This window comes from Ambystoma mexicanum, chromosome 6p, assembly GCF_040938575.1.
Source record: "Ambystoma mexicanum isolate Mex_15411 chromosome 6p, UKY_AmexF1_1, whole genome shotgun sequence".
Classification (NCBI taxonomy): Eukaryota; Metazoa; Chordata; class Amphibia; order Caudata; family Ambystomatidae; genus Ambystoma; species Ambystoma mexicanum.
Window position 1 is genome coordinate 690,542,634 of NC_090935.1, and position 17,411 is coordinate 690,560,044.

Consider the following 17,411-nt stretch of genomic DNA (forward strand, 5'->3'; position numbering starts at 1 on the left):
TGGGGTTTGAAGATATGCTTCTACAGCTTACATTGTACTTTTGCCCAGAAGCTCTACATTGCTGCCTTTGACTGTTTCTTTTTATCATTATTTTGATGGTATCCTTGGTTAAGCATTCTAAAGCTGTGTATTCTTGTTATGTCATATTTATGTATTTGTGTTTCTTTGATACCTCACTATTATCCATTTGGTGGTGTCAATGTCTGTTCAGATGCCTTATCAGAATCTAACTGCAATATCAAATTAAGATTCATTCGATCTCTTACACAAGACAATACAATACCTTTTACAATGGAGTTGTTAAAGACATGCACCACCACATACACCACTGCATGGATAGTACAGATTTATAATAATTGTCATCGCAAGAGTATCACTCGAAACTGTACCACAGTTATGACCCCTGTTTTTAATGCTCGTTCAGCATTTTTCATTGATAAATAACATGAACATTCTCTCACTTCTGATATGATTAAACTATGTATTTCCGTCAATTCAGCACAAATGAAAAGCGCATTGGCATGAGCCTATTATCATATTTTGGATATTTAATAACACAGCTATATTGCTAAGTAATATATGCTATAAAATGTAACCATTAAAATCACAGCAATCTCAAATGCCACATGGACGCCATCATACCGATGAGATCACAGCAAGGCGTTCATTATTAGCATGGGTTTACATTTTCTGATGTTTTATCTAGTTCTCTATGATTGGTATTTTTTGCACAAGCTTATAATTTGATTTTGTTATACCTTGATGCAGCCCAGTGAAAGAAACATATGGCATTATGTTGGTTCAGCATTAATATAAGTGAGTAGAAAAAACATCATGGTGAAATATACCTCTTCATTAGTTTAACAATTAAGCTTTGCATTAACTAAAGTAAACAAATAGGTTTCTCTAAGGAAACACATATTTACGTAAAAAGGACAAGTGGACTTTAGTGTTAGCATGTGAACAGGCACAGTACTACAGAATATTTTTGTTGTGCTTATGTCTCCAAAGGGGTAGACAGAGCCAGGCAGGTATGCTAGGACAGGCTAATCAATATGGTAGGACCTTTAGTTAAGATCTGTAATTGGGTCCAGAGAGCAATCTGATTCCTGGAAGATACCAATACATCTGTGATGCTGCAATGCATGAAGGCCATTTTCCTGAAACTTAGCCTTACACTGGGAGGGATGATGAACTCCCAGGATTTGAGAATTCAGACTAAGTGATGGTTTTGTGAATGACCTGGGGAAGTTTGTGAACACCTTCACTTCCTTAGGCCCAGGTCTCCTAAAAAAAAACAATTCCCCCACTAGTCTCTCCCAGGGACGGCCACAGCAGGGTCTGTTCCACTAGCTGGGGCTCACATTCCTCAGATACTTTCAACTACAGACTATTGGAACCCCAGTACCAAAGGGCAAAGCACTTGTTTTCCCTCAGAGGGCGCCAGTCAGCACGGGACGACTTTTCAGAGGTGGCAGAGGAAGAATTGCCTTTTTCAAGTTGAGTTGGCATTCTATCCAGTATGGCGCAGGGAGGACAGTTAATGCTTTTTTACAGAAAACTGGTGGCATGTTTCTCGGGATCACTGGGTGTTTGAGATAGTAGAAGGTTTTCCATCTCAAGTTCTTAAGAGGGAATTTGATCAATGTATTTTGTATCATCATTTCAAGATGGAAACATTAGCCAAGTTTAAAAACATTTTAAGGCCAAGGGACTGGTTAGTGTGGCTGGGGATTGCAAGAACTCTTATCTTACAGTACTGGTTTTCAGGTTTCACAGGCATTTTTAGTAGATTATTTGGGAAGGCAAGTGTTACCAATTTTAGGTTCTTCCTTTCGGGTTAACCTAAGTCCCTTGGTCTATCACCAAACTGCTCGGACAAGTGGCAGAGTTGCCCAGAGCCAGGGGGTTCAGCTTTTAATATTTTTGGAAGACATCTTCCTGATGGGTAACAGATTGCAGATAGTTCAAGCTCACACCAAGATGACAAGGGACATTCTGAGGGCACTGCGGTTTGTAATAAACCTTCAGAAAATCAGAACTTGATCCAGCTGAGAAAATATGTTTTTGGTGTTTCTGATAAATTCCAGGTCAGCTTCTCTGAAGTTGCACCCAGCAGATTGGAGGCTATTTTTTGGAATTTGTGGCGGGGCACTCAGGTTGTAAGGGGTGTAAGCTGGCATCTTGGCAGGTTCATCGGTTTCCTTTCATCATCCATCTGAACAGGGGATCTCTTTCCATCAAGCTTTCTGGCATTTGTGAATTCATTTTGAGGCAAGGACAGGGACAAAAGAACAGGTGCCTGGGTGGCTCTTACAGCAGTCTTTATTAGAGGTTACAAGACACTTCTGGAAAAATACACACCAACATCTTGCCTTCAACCTGCTTATATAGGCTTATTTGGATGATGCAACACTCTCATGCAAATCACTACTTGGTCAAAGTATGCTTCTTATACGTTCTCTTAGCCAGAGGGGAAAAAAACTCACTTGTCTGTGATAGGGTGACTTATCTGGTGCCCCCCAAGCCCACATTAGCATACTTGACATTAACACTTGCTGTCTGACACATAGACTGATAGGCTATTTTAAACCCAGCTGAACACAATTAAATCATTCTTCATCTTTTGCCTAGAACAATTTTAATCACATCTCTGTCAATCTCTTATCTACTTGTCAAGTTCCTGCCAAGTTTATTTAGCCCTCATACCGTGGGAAAATGAATAGCCTCTATTTTATGATGCCAAATAATGCCGCTTGCCTGTTCAAATTGGAATTTTCCCTTGCCTTTATCTGACATCATCATAAATCTTGTCTGCTTTTCCTGAAAGTTGCAAGATCAACCTTCTAGAATTACTTATCTCATAGCAAGATGCTGCCAAAGACTTTCTACTGTATCAGTATGAGTCAGGGTTTTCCACACCTGCCTGGGAAGTGGACACCATTTTGTGCTTTGGGCATCCATTTTGAAATATATCCCTGTCTGCTACCGTGCTACCCTTCAGAGAGCTATTATTTAATTAATTAAGCAGTTCTTACTTTGTATCTCTTCTTCATATTTTTTTTTAATATATTCATGATATATGTGTGATATTTAAACCACCCTTCACATTCTGGGTCATTTTAACCCAAATATGTGCTGTACCATGTGCACTTTTTACCTAAAAATAAAGGCACTACAATTCTGATTTCTATAATAATGGAACCATTGATTTGCCTATCATGTTATCTGTACTCAGTTGAGCGGGGGAGTGGTTGATGCCAACAGACCGCTGCACTACTGGTCTCTGCAAAGATTAAAGGTTCAGCCACTGAAGGCAGGAGTGCTATATGCCGGTTGGGTTCCACTTTCTTCCAATGCAAGAGAAGAGCTGCTTTGGTGGCAATAACACCTAGATCCCTGGAATAGGTAGGCTATCCTCACTACTTCCACCACTATGCAATTAAAATCTGATGTAAGTCAAAGGGGCTGGGATGCCAGATGTGAGGCGATATTGGCTGGAGGGCTATGGTCTTCACTGGTCTTCATGCTATGGTCTTCACTGAAGTCCCTTTGGCATAAAATGTTTGGACATTCTTTCAGGTTGTTTTGTAATACACTTTTTTATGGGCATTGCATATTGTGGCTCCTCATGAAGAATGCGGTGGCAGTTGGTTGAAACCAAGTCTCGATCCCTCTCAGATATATCAAAGATGATTTGTGAGGTTTTGCATCCGCTTCTGCACAAAGGTATGAGCAGAGTACCTTGCAGGGTCTCCCAATCTGGTAGCAGATTGGTGTTCTCAACATTGGTGGGACAGGAGCAATGGGAGGGTGCATTGGCCTATTTTGGAAGAACTAGGTGGTATGAAGCCCATTTCAGTGAGACTTATTTGCATCTAGCCTGAACACACAGCTTCTAGCCTTCTACAGTTAGAGCCCGGAACACTTTGCACTAGCAAAAGATGCTTTTGTCAAACAGTGGGGCAAAGTGCAGCATTATTCATTTTCTCTGTTTGCCTTGATTTCCCAGATGCTACTACAATCACACCTGCAGGGCACGGCATTGGTCCTCATAACGCATTTGGCAGAGTTATGCATAGTTCCCATTGGTCCTGCACTGCAGATGGTGCTGTCTCCCATGTTGTTACTTCCACTATTTCTGCAGTTGCTATTGGACCCTCATCAGCAAACACACTCATTGGTTCTGAAGGGGGCTTTGTGGCATTCTTGGTTTCAGGAGCAGATGGTCCACCGTTGGGCTTGCAAAGGTTGCTTTAGAAATCCTGCAGTGCTCCTGGGCTCTAAGGAAAAGGATAGCTTATGGGTCAGCATGGCAGAAATGTGTTTGCTGGTGTATACCGAGGAACCATTATGATGGATTACTTCAGGTTGTACATTTTTTTAGCTTCTGTTTATCCTTCCTTGTGTTATTGCACTCAAGTTACAGAGGTCAGCTCTGTCATCCAAACATGCTTTGGTGGACGGTATGACAGTGGGTAAGCATCCATTGGTGTGTAGGCTGCTGTAGGGTATCTTGACCCCCAGCTGTTTTGAAATATTCATGTTAATGGGATGTGAATGTGATACTGACCATGTTTAGGGCCTGGCCAGAAGATTCTGATCTCTTTTTATAAACATTGTCGGCTAAATTTGTCATGGTAATGTGGCAAGTCTTTTTTTTGGAGAGTAGCAGATGTCAGAGCTCTGGATTTGTAATGGCAGTTTTTCTACTCAGATGGGTTCCGGTTTTGCTTGCATCACAGATATAATTGTGTCTCAAAGGTTACTTCTTTCCCAGATTTTCCACATCTTTGTGTTGCTCAATGTCTGCGGGCCTATGTGGCCAGGACACAGGGGGCCGCATTGTGTTTGGAGGTAGCCATGCCCTTAATAAGGGCATGGCTTAATAAGGGCATGGCTACCCCCAGACCTGGGTCCTGGTTTCCTGAATGGGGAAATACCGGGCCATTACGACCTTGAAGGGCCCGGTATTTCCCCATTCAGGGAACCCAGACCCAGTTTATCCCCATTCCCATCTGAGCCCCATAGGGCTCAATGGGAATGGGGAGCATGCTAACAACGGGCCTGTTAATGATGGGCCCATTCTTAGCATGCTGGGCCGCTCGAGGGACCCGCTAAGTATATCTGGTAAAAACAGGTGTCCTGAGCGGGTCCCAAGAGCAGACCTCGTAATGGGGCGATAAGGGGTTAATGGCTCCAGCACCTTTACCGGCACCATTAACTCCTTACGGCCCTCCTCGTAATGAGGCCCAGGGACAGCGTGGGGACATGGCTGAGCTGAATGTATCCTTCTGGAACCACCTTCACCCAGTGTCTTCCCCTATATTGGACAGATTAGTTTGTTGGGGGATGGACAGGCTGGGGATGATGCTTCAGTGTTTGGGGCTCATTTTGTCAGGGGGCTATGGCTACCAAGGCGTTCTAGGCAGGTGCTTGTTCTAGAGACATTCTTCATGCATCTGATTGGTCTAATGCTGGGGTATTTTATGAAGTCTACTGCAAACCTATTTTACATGCTTCGCAAGCTTGGCTAGTCTTTGAACGTGCACAGTAGGAAGCCTCCATGCCATGCCTTAGAATGCCACTTTCTTCTAACTTGTGACGGAGAGACAGGATTATATTAATGGCGTGGAGGCAATGTTTATCCCACCAAGGTTCCTAGCAGATGGTGTAGCCTCAGGGCTTCCTTTTTTCTGATGGGAGGAAGTCAGGATGTTCTTGATAGAGGTAGATATTTTTGGTGCTGTTGTCATTCTAACCACAAAGGGCACTGGATTATTTACTGTGATGTTGCAATCAGAAAAGTGTGGAGAGATGACCTTCTTATGTGATTGGGCCTGAGAGGGGAAGGGTGAAGGGCAAAGGATTTGGGATTTTGTCGTTTTTGAAATGCTTACTGCTGTCGAGACAATAAAAGAGTAATGATGCATAATACTTGTCTCTGTGCCATGAGAGTTGCTGGTGCTTCAGTGAGAAACCTGCCGGTAGGGGCCTGACCTACAAGCAGGTCAGGCCTGCTGGTTGTTCAGTGCCCCTAAGGGCAGACTCTCAGTGAGCCAGTCCAGAAAAGGTGCCAGTAACTTGTTATCGGCGCCTTTATTTCTGGACCAGCACACTTATAATGAGACACAATGTCCTTGTCCATTGTGAATAGTGCTGTTGGCCTTAGCCGGGCCTGTGGGTCAGTGCCCTAACGCAGCCAATGCAGGGACCAATGTTTGAACTAATGGTCATATATTTGCGTGCTGGCAGGCCCACAACACGTTTCCAAGACTGGTAAAACAAGAACCATTAAACTGTGTGATGAGGCCATCCTCTGTAATTACACATTGTTATGCTATCTTGAAAGGGGATGGGATGGCATGATGACTACGAGACGTTTTGTAAAATCGTAAAAATGTGGATGTTCCACAAGGGTAATACCAGCAGTCTCTGGTGTTCAGCTTCAGTGAATCATAGAACTGGTAAAGTTGGAACCTGATACTGTGACACACATGAGCTATTTAGTCACTCTAGGCCTTTATTTGCAACTCGTATGTGATGGAGGAATGAATGAAAGCAAGCAATATCATGCATAAAGCAAGAAATAGGACAATGAGCTTCATTAGATTTTGGTGATATCTTGGTGGTAAATCTGCTGAGATGCCACCAGACTATATTTCTGATACTGCCACTTGGCCCGGCTGTATTACCACCGCATTACAAGTTGTGGTAGGTGGTGTTAGTCCCCATTTATTGGAGTACCTAGGACTCCAAGGGGGATTTCAGTGGAATTACTGCAGTGGTAATTCTACCAGTGGTAATTCCACCGAAACTTTGCGGAAAGGTGGCAGACTTACCTGCATCTCATAGCTGGAGGTGAATCCTCCAACTTTTCGTCAAACTCATAATGAGGCCGAATGTGTTCCTTTACCCCAAGCTGGAGTTGTTACTTTCCAAACAAGTTATCCGACAGGAAAACACATCGCAAAAAACAGATATTCAATTTTGTCTGCTAATCACAGAATATGTTTCTATCATTAAGTGTGTAGGTTGCTGGAGTGGAACATAGATGCAAGCATCATGTGTTCAGTGCACCCATTGTTTCTACTTAAGTAACATCATTTGTATGAAAGTCTACTTAAGACATTTTTGAATGATAATGGGAATGGGATGTACAAAGAGTCTGCCATTCCACAATACCTAAGAATACCTTAAAATCAGGGTCGTGGAACTAATGCATAGGGAGGCATCAACAAACATAGTGTATACATAAGCAAGAAAGGTTTAAAAAGTACCCTAAAACATAACACAAATAAATGAAAAAGCATCACACATTTGACCAACAAGAAGTACACTAAAAGATCCCACTGCCCTCCTACACAGATCTGTAATGAAAGCAGTCTTCCAGCATGGCTGGCACAACTGGACATACAGATAGGCAACACTGCAGAGTCACCCTACGCTTCCTCAGGCATGAAACACAAGGAAAGAATGAAGATGGACCAGCAGACAGGCCATCTTCCCACACTTCGCTCAGGCAGAGTGCCAAGGACAGTGTTCCAAGGTATCCTATGTGGGAAGGACATAGAGAAGGGACCGTCGAAGGACAGCCACCTCCCCACTGTGAGTCTTGCCAGGGCCTGCCCAGCCACTAAGAGAGGCCTCTGAGTTAACTATACACATATGAAGCCATTTGGGAGACTAAGGCCCAGCTAGAACTCTTTTGACCTTGCATTCATTAAGTCTTTACACCTCCTGAGGAGTCTCACACTGACAACTTGGCACACACTGCTGAGAACGCAAGAAAGAGAATCAAAGTCCTCATGTCAGGACTGATAGACGCACAACAGAGAGATGTCGGCCTTTCTACAAGTCTTACACAGTCACTCTATCACAAACCGGGTGGGAGAACTATGGATTGTACGCATGAGCGTGACAATGTTGTCCTCACTCTACCACAGCTAAGTGACATCATACTCTATGCACACACGTTAAACACAACCACTAAGCGCCCGATTCCAGGGGGCATGCAAAGAAAGGAAATTGATTTTCGATGAAGGAGGAACACTTTCCTTAGAAGCACCATATTCTATCAAGGAAAGAATGTGGTTCAGGGACATGAAAGCCTTGGCTTTTGCATGTGCCTGGTTTACAACCTGACAACTGCCTTGGAAACCACCAGGATTGCAAGGCAAGGAATGTGAGGGGATTCTCTTGGCGGAGCCCTGCTTTTGCATGTCAAAAACAGGAGTTAAAATGAGACTCCTATTAGCTGCCGTTCACCTCCACTGAACATGTTTTCCTTTCTAAAAATAGCATTTACCAGATTGCCACACCCATGTTCTAAATTGGTGAAAGCTTGAGGACACTTTCCCACATTAGAATAAGAAATGCTCGTAGTGGCATGGGGGCACATGTTTTTCTCACAGGTTATCTTAACAGCTTTTGCTACAGGAAAACAACCAATGTCCCCACCAATACTTCCATCCACCTCAGAATGGTGGTGCTGGAAACTGGAGGTCAGAATGCATGCTTTCCACACAACTTTTATCACAAGCTGAGAATCAACCCCTCAGTGGCTTGACCCTTTCACTGCTCTTATGATATGATATGATATGTTTATGTGTTTATGTTTAGCATTTGTATAGCACACCAGGTACCCTAAGGCTTAAGGGCGCTTAGAAACGACAACACAAACAATACGAAAACATACAGGAGTGGAAACCAACTCCAAGACAGGTACATATGCAGAAATCATACACAAGTCTGGTCCGGCCTACGAAAAGAGTGCGGTTTTCAGCCCCTTTTTAAAGATTTCCACGGAGGTGTTAGTCCTCAATGTAACTGCCAACGAGTTCCACTTAAGGGGTGTTTGTTTCATCCGAACGAAGGGATCGGATGTTATTTTCTACTGAGACTAGTTCTTTCAAGTAAAGTGGCATAACTCCGTGTATGCATTTTTGAGTGATAAGGAGAAGCCTAAACATAATCCTGGCCTGCAACGGTAGCCAGTGCAGGCTGCGCCGAGCCTCCGACACATGGTCTCTTCTTGATAGGCCTTTCACTACCCTAACTGCGCCATTCTGTATGACCTGCAGCCGATGAATGTCCGATAACGGCAACCCTACGAGTAGACTACAACAATAGTCGATCTTGGAGCCAATTATGGCTCTTGCCAGGGTTTCGGCATTAGATTCTGAAATAAAAGGTCTAAGGCAGTGAAACAGCTTAAGAAAATATGAAGCAGATGAGACCAAATTATTCACTTGTGCGTTCATACTCAAATTTTTGTCCAGATAAATGTCTAGAGTTTTCACCTTACTCATAACCTCAATATGGCAGCCATCTATGGTAACTCCAAATCTTACTCGTGTGGTAAATCCACGAGTTGAAAAAGTATTCCGTGCCGCACCCTCTGATCCCCTGTACATTAGGGGTCAATTAAAACCCGACTCCCTGGTAGCAACAACCACCAGAAAGAGGGCAGGTACACCACTTGCTTCTTCTGAAGCACCTCCTGATAAAGAGAGCAAAAGACTATGGGCCTCATTAGGACCCAGGCGGTAAGGGGTTTACGGCGGCGTAAACAGCGCCGACCCTTACCGCCTGATTCCGAGGTCCCTTAGCGCCATGGAGGATTTAACACCTGCTTCTAGCAGGTGTTAAAATCCATGGCGCTAAGGGACCTTGTTGTTAATTACGCCACCGTAATTTACGGTGGCGTAATTAACACCTTCCCCACTCCCATTATGCCCTATGGGGCAAAAATGAGAATGGGGAAGGGTAAATGGGGATTGGGGACTTACCGCCCCGCCAACCTCGGAATGGGGCGGTAAGTCCGCCAACCACCATGGCGTAAACATAGTTTACGCCATGGTGGTAAAGGTACGACCCAGGCGGTAACCTACCGCCTGGGTCGTAATGAGGCCCTATATGCTCTGGGCAGGAAAGTTGCCTCCACTTCGGCCCATCAGGCACGAATTGCTAACAGTGCCACTGATATGATAGTTTATTTATATAACGCCTGTACACAATGTGTTTCAAAGCGTTTCAAGGCAAGGGAGGGAAAAAGGGAACATACAATGACATTCTTAGAACAGTAAGGATGTGAAATTAACTATCATACTCGGCCTGACGACATTTCAGATAGTGCAAGAGCTAAGACATAGATAAGAAAGGGAGGGGAGAGTGGGAAGGAAATGGAAACAGACAGGCGACTACCGTGCTAGGCCTGACAACATTTCTGGTAGAGCAGGAGAAAACCAAAAGGTGAGGGAGAGAGGTGCAGAAAGGGAGGGGAGGAACAAAAGAAGCAACTATTTTACTAGGCATGACAACGTTTCAGATAGTGCTGGAGGGAGGAGGGAACAATAAGGGGACAGGCGAGCGACAGACGAGGTTGCTATCATACTAGGTCCAGGGACAATTCTGATAGAGTAAGTGCGTAGAAGTAAGTAAGGGAAGGAGATAGGACAATGGAGAGGGGAGGAGAGAACAGAGAGTAAGCAGTCAAAAAGAGTGGAGAACCAAGAGGGGAGAGTGAATAAAACTGCAGAAGTCAGTAGTAACACATAATGTTGCAAGCCAGTATACATGGTGAAGATGGGAACAGCATGATTCAGGGTCACCATGAGTACAAATGCAAAGGAAGTCCAGCATGATAGTTGGGAAAGGGTAACGCACCGTGATTCAATGAAGTCCATAAAAGTAAAATCCAGAATTGGCCACAAGATGGTGATGGTGAAACCAGAATGGAGCAGGACAGACTCCTGTGTGCGGCAAGTGGTGGGGCACAAAGGAACAACACGGGAGGGACCAGTTTGATAGCCCTAGTTTTACCAGGGCTACTAATGCCTCTTCCATTCACAGGAATCCAACAGACATTGACAGGAAGGACAGAGGGAAACAGTCACTTCTCGGAGGACCCAATGGTGCAAGTAAAAAACATAGACAATTCCTCTAGTGCAGGTGAGCCATGACAGCAGGAACAATTTAATGGGCCCGATTCATGGAATTATTTGCACGCTAAAAAGTGACTGCGCCCTTTCAGCATGGGTCCGTCACAACATTGCATGCAGTCACAAAATTGCATGCAGTCAAGTGCTGTGTGCAACACTCCACACAAAGTGTGGGTCGGACCCATGCAAAGAAATAAATAGGGGGCGGAACATGCATATTCCCCATTTTCCCCACAGAATGTGGAAGAACAAGGAATAATGTGGGCATGTTGAGGGACGGGCCACGCAGAGAAATCACACACCCAGTCAAGAGCAAACCTCACCAAATTCATGCAATCCAACGCACAACTTCATGTCATGAAATGTGGCATGCAAACCTTCTGATCTAACTGCCATATCATAGGAGGCACAACGTACGACGTGCATGAGAACCATTGCACAAAGTTAACGTAAACATAGCAATTCAGGGGTGACGGTACGTATTTGAAGTGCATCTTGGAGTTAGGGATGATAATATGCAGATTAGCAGGGTGCTGCCTTGAGTTATGAGAAATGGTAAGCAGATTAGTCGGTGTGGGATTGGGTTACGGGGGTTCGTACGCAGTATTGCTGGGGTTCTGAATGGTGGGGATAAGGTATGCACAAAAGTTGGTATAAGTCTCTGGTTTTGGTCTGCGTGGGGGTATGTTGTGGGTGTTCTGGGCGCAACTCTATTTTCTTTGTAACTCAGGTTACTTTGCAGTTAGAAATCCATGAATATGCGGAATGCGCAAAAAATGTTTTGCAGTAGATGCAAAGTTGTTTTATTCACTTAGTACTTTGCAGGGACTTTGCTTTTTTTCCCTATAAATCGGGCCAAATATATTATCTTAGAGTTTAACTCAGTTTGAGAGGATTATTCATTGGTTAGTATTCCTGTGCTCGTAGTCGAATTCTTCATTACTTCTTGTTAAATTGGAGAACCTTATGCGATCTGCTTACATTCCCTTGAGCCTATTTCAATCATTCTGCTAGGTTCTTTCTAAATATTAATCATACAATCTGCACTCCACCTTTTAGGGCAGGGTTAAACATTAATGCTTAGTGTAGTAAAGGACATTCAAAGCCTTCTATCTAAAATAAAAAGGACAGGTCGAACTACAATGAGCATAGTCATTCTGTGAGTATTTGAAGGGCTCTGTGTAGTGGTCTAAGAGGCGGTCACGTGTCCCGTTTGTACTGCATTCAAGAGCACTTAGAACAGATTATGCATAATTGTGTTCATTTTAAAAAGCCCGGAGTCACATCATGCACACACTTCACCTTTATCCTCGAGAGCGAAGCATGCACACAATTACTCTTTGCTAATAAACTCGCAAAGAGATTTTTGACTATTCATAGATTTTTTTCCAACGGAATGGTTTTAAAAAAAGAATTCAACGCTTCGTATAAATTCAATAAGTTTACATTTTCTGTACATGCAGTTTTATGCTCTTTCATTGTAAATCGGACTACATTTCGAAATGATACAATTTGCCAGCATTGAACCTCTTTTGATACATTATTGGTAGAAAAATGTAAAGTACTATATAATAAATCAAACAGTACTGCATCTTTCACCAGTAGTACGAGTTCTAGTAAACGTTATGTACCGTACACGCATATGTACTGCTTGGATGTCAACAGCCAGACAATTATATGGAATTGGAGTGAGCAAGACGGTTCCACGTGGGGGTTTGAACCCCATGAACCGTTTGAACTTCCCCAGAAGTTCATCCAACGATTACACTGTGGGGACTTTAGAGGAATTGCGGGCTACTGCCATCCCCACAGGGCCTTATGACATGCCACAATAACCTACTGGGGCCTTGCACACAACGATATGGCATGTTGGCTTGCTAAACGTTCTTCTATTTCCAACACTTTTCTACTCGAAATAGAAAAAAAGCTGAATAACAATTTGGGGTATTGTAGAATTCTGGGGTGCTGGGTAATGTGGACAAGAGGGTATAGAGGAAATAGTGGGTGTTGGGGGGATTTAGGTGGGGGTGCTTCACACCTTCATAAATGGCCAACTGAGTATCATAGTTCACTAAACATATAGATCGGAGACCCACACAATTGCACATGTCACTTGTGCAGGCATCCAGGCCTCCAATCTCTATGGCTGATTGTGTTGTGATGGAGGTTTGTGTGACTGTGAGGGTGACCAAACCATGTGTAACTTGGAAGAGTTTTCTGTGCTGCTGTGCACGAATTCGGTTTAAATAGCTCAATTGGTTTGTGGGGTGTAATCAAAGGTTCCAAACTGAAGTGCCATGTGAAAAGGGCATACCTGTCATTACCAAAGGTAACACAGCATTTTAATTCAAAAAGGAAGAAGAAATGCAAAGGTCCCTTTCTCATGAAAAACAGGATTTTCAAACACTGACACAATAACAGCTTTGCATGTGTATTTGCAGTTTAAATGTGAAAAATATACCCATGCAAACATAAAAATGACAGGGAAAATACATGGTGCGTGTTGACAAAAAGTTATGTATATTATGTCTTGCATGCAAAATACCAGCAAGCATTTTAAAAGAAAAGCCCCCCTTGTTTCCATGAAAACATTTCTGTAGGCCCGAGGCAAACCCTAGCTTGCTGTGGGACAAATGTCACAAAGGACTCCACCCATGGAAAGCCTGGCTTGCATCCCATTGGTTTCCAACTGCAAATGTGGCCTGCATGAAAGGTGTTGTCCCTGAAGGCTAGGCTCTGTGCAGAGACAAATGGCCCTGCTGTTGCATCCCCAGAATGTAGAGAGGAGCATGACAACAGAGGCTACAATTAAGAGAAACTGAACTATGAAAGAAATACAAGAAACGTATACCTTTGAGATCGAATTAGCAGTCCCATCCAGGTAAGAGGACAGGGCTTGTGACATCTCAGGCCCGGTCGACTCATGATATACTACAGTGGGGGCATCTCTGTGTAGCAAATGCATACCCTATTTGTGAGTTGCAACAAACTTCAAACAACCAACTCCATAGAGACTAATAAAAACTCTGTTCACAGGCTGGCCCAGTGAGAACAAATGACCTTGAGGCTGGTGAGCTACCATTTGTCCAACAGGAAGATGTACTATTTATTTAAAAGGACTATTATCATTTAAGCTTTTCCTCAGCAACCTTATACGGTGATATACAATTCATCTACCTGCGACATAGGGAACTGTAATGGCCAGGTAAAATAGGTCCCTGGCTGATCTGAAAATGTCCCAAATTTAAGAGCTGGTGAACTGGTGAAGGGTGACATTATGAATGTGGAGAGTATTATTACTATTATGTATTATGTATTGCCAAATAATGGGAGACTGTAAAGGTTAGAGTTCACGGTTGGGCAGTTTAAAGCTGCCTTACGTCCCACAGGGAAATTAACCCCTGCGGGACATACCGTGAACTCCTATATTAGACACATTAGAACATTTTCATCGTAATTAGGGGTTAATTTCCCTGTGGGACGTAAGGCAGCTTAAAACTGCCCAACAGTGAACTCTAACCTTTGCAGTCTCCCATTATTTGGCAATACATATTAGAAATGACCCCCAGAAAAGGGCCACTCTGGTTATAAGGATTCAGGCCTCCATGATTTTCAATAAAGATGGAGTGAAAACTAGCCTACTGCGAAAATAGTAACACTCCTAATAATACCCATGTAGAAATGTAAATATAGCAATAGATATATAGTTATACGAGCAGTTCTGTGCTCGATTACGGAGGAGATACCAGTGCGCATGCGCGAGAGAGAGTAGTGTAAGGCGTCACGGCATTGCGCGCACCAGCGCGCATGCGTGAGAACGACTAGCGTTATTTACGCTACTTCGAATGGCGGCAGCTCTCTTTTTTTGGATAGCTGACGCGTATGGAGAACAGGAAATAAGGTAAGCGCGGCGCAGGAGAATGTTAATTGGAAACACAGAAGTGTGGGGACCACTGACTAGGAAATAATCATACACATATATATGAATATTTATTTCACAGAATATGTGCAGATAATGACACTGGCAACAGTGGTGAATGGACACTTTGGAAGCATAAAGCCAAACAGGTAGAAAGTGTTTTAATATTTATCATATTGTGAAAGGAGGCTTAACAAAGATCTATAATGGATGTCTTTGTATGTTTGTATTTGTCATATTGATTTGAATGCCATGATGGAACACAACCTTAACCCGGTATGTGCATGTATTTACTTTATGAATTTCACTCAATGGTGAATTATTGGGATTGGATTATGGTGATGGGAATGTCATTGATTGAAAAATAATAGTGTTAATGGCCCTGATGATGGATGGAGTTCCGAAATGCATTGGCAATAACTTTGAAACACTGATTGGCCAGGAATAAATAAATACCTGAAGTATATGTAATACTATACTAAGAATGGTGATTATTATTTAATGAAGTATATAAAAGGCATTGAAGAGTGAATTGAAACCCGTTGAGGGAGACAGAGCGAGCTCACCCAGGATTGGAAGTTTTCCAGCCCTACTGTGTGGATATTGTTGAGAACCTGGTGCCTAGGCTCAAGGGTGAGCCCCCACAACTTATTGCAGAACAAGGAACTAACAGAAATTAAAGCAGTGCCCACCCCATCTCCCAATTGGACATAACTCATTTTTGCAAAGAAGCTGGAATGAGAACAAATGGGGATTGCAAATGAAGCTGCCATATGTATGCCACTGACTCTTATACCAATCCGGAGAGATGGGCTGGAGTTGGAAGGAAAGAGAAGCATAAATGTCCAATCCTAGTTGCTGTTAGGGAGAATTCTCAGAAACTGGCTAATTTCCCTTATCTTTTGAGACCCCCAGTAACTTTGCTAGATTTCTAGGACTTTAATTTTTACCAGGAAAGAGTGTGCTCCTTTTTTCCCACTCTTTCATGTATTTTGATGTGTGTTTTACTTTTGTGTTCTTTGAATATGGAGTTTTAGACAAACTGCATAGGCATCACCTTTTTTTGTGTGTGACACAGCACATTCCGTGCAGTGGCACAGGGATGTCTTTCAGACTTCCCAAGGTTTAAATACCTTCTCTACTGTCGGCCAGTGCATATAAAATTAAATTGGCTTTGCTAGTCTTTTTAAATTCATAGACGCAGCACAAACTATCTTCCTATAGAGTGCTGGATGGGTTGCCTAGCATCCCCTATGTCTAAACACTCATGAAACAGTCAAATGTTACCCTTTCCTCTTGAAATGGCTGATGGCAGTGGGTTTAGAACAAACCACCATGATTTTTACCGACTGCGAACACCGAAAGCTAAAAATCGGGTCAGCCATGTTTTTCAAAATGGCACCCAAGACCGTCTGTAAAAACAGACTCTGGTCATGTTTTTTGCAGTTTCTTTTAGGAAAGGTCCTTTTAGTGTTTGTCTCTGCATGCCAAAACAGGTTTGGTCCCTTTGTTTGTTGGCCTTTGGCGGGCTTCAGTGCTAAAGCCCCCCTCTGGTGCCTGAGTGTCTGGGTGGACAGGATGTGAGGGAGGTGCCAAAACTCCCTGTGGTTAGTCTCCTTGGAGACCTGAATGCACTCTGGCATGATTGGCTGACTGTCCGGCAAGGATAGCCACCCTGCAGGGTGAATGACAGCTAGGATGGAATTAATGGGAGAAAACTGTTTAAAAGCTGTTTAAAAGTGCTGTTGAAAACTGGATAGCCAGTGAGAAGGATACCAGTTTGTGGACTTTAAGACATTCACACCTTAAACCAACGTTTTGCCAAGCTTGTGGATCTGTCCCCGTGCAGTGCAGGAACCTCCCAAAGTCCTCCCTCTTGTCCCCATGACTGAAGCTCAGGAACAGCGAGATCTGCAGGAACTGCCATGAACAGCATGCATCTTAGAAAGGTCAGGCAGACATCATCACAAGAAATAGGCAGTCACACATTCGGGAAACCTGAGTGCCCTCACGTTTCACAGACAAAGAGAGGGAGCCTGCATCCGAAAGATAATGATGTATCATAGAGAAAGGAGCAACACCTGAATGAAACGGCTGGCCGGCAAGACCCAACTAGAGGCAAGCAGAGGGGAGATGGTAGGAAACAGTGCAGACAAAGGGAGCGGAGAAGAAGGCTCTACCCGGGCAGTTTCACGCATGGAGAGGGGAACCACACGACGCCACATAGAACATTTCCTTTGTAGAAATGTTCACAAAATAAGTACCCATGGTGTCAACCCCTCCACAAACCCTGCACAGTTACTCATAAGACAGCATCGTCTTACTTCAGCAATTGCTCATATCCAAGCCACATTGCTGACCATCTGCATTTGTCCATGAGAGCACCTATATCAGGGGCAATATCTTCACTCAAGAGAACCTGGCCCATATAGTTCTGCCAAGTCGGGAAACAAGGAGGCGGCATTTCCATGCATTTACGTTAAGGCAATTGCAATGTTTGCACGTGCGTTTGTATTAACGCCATATACTGCCACAGGCCTGGCTAGACT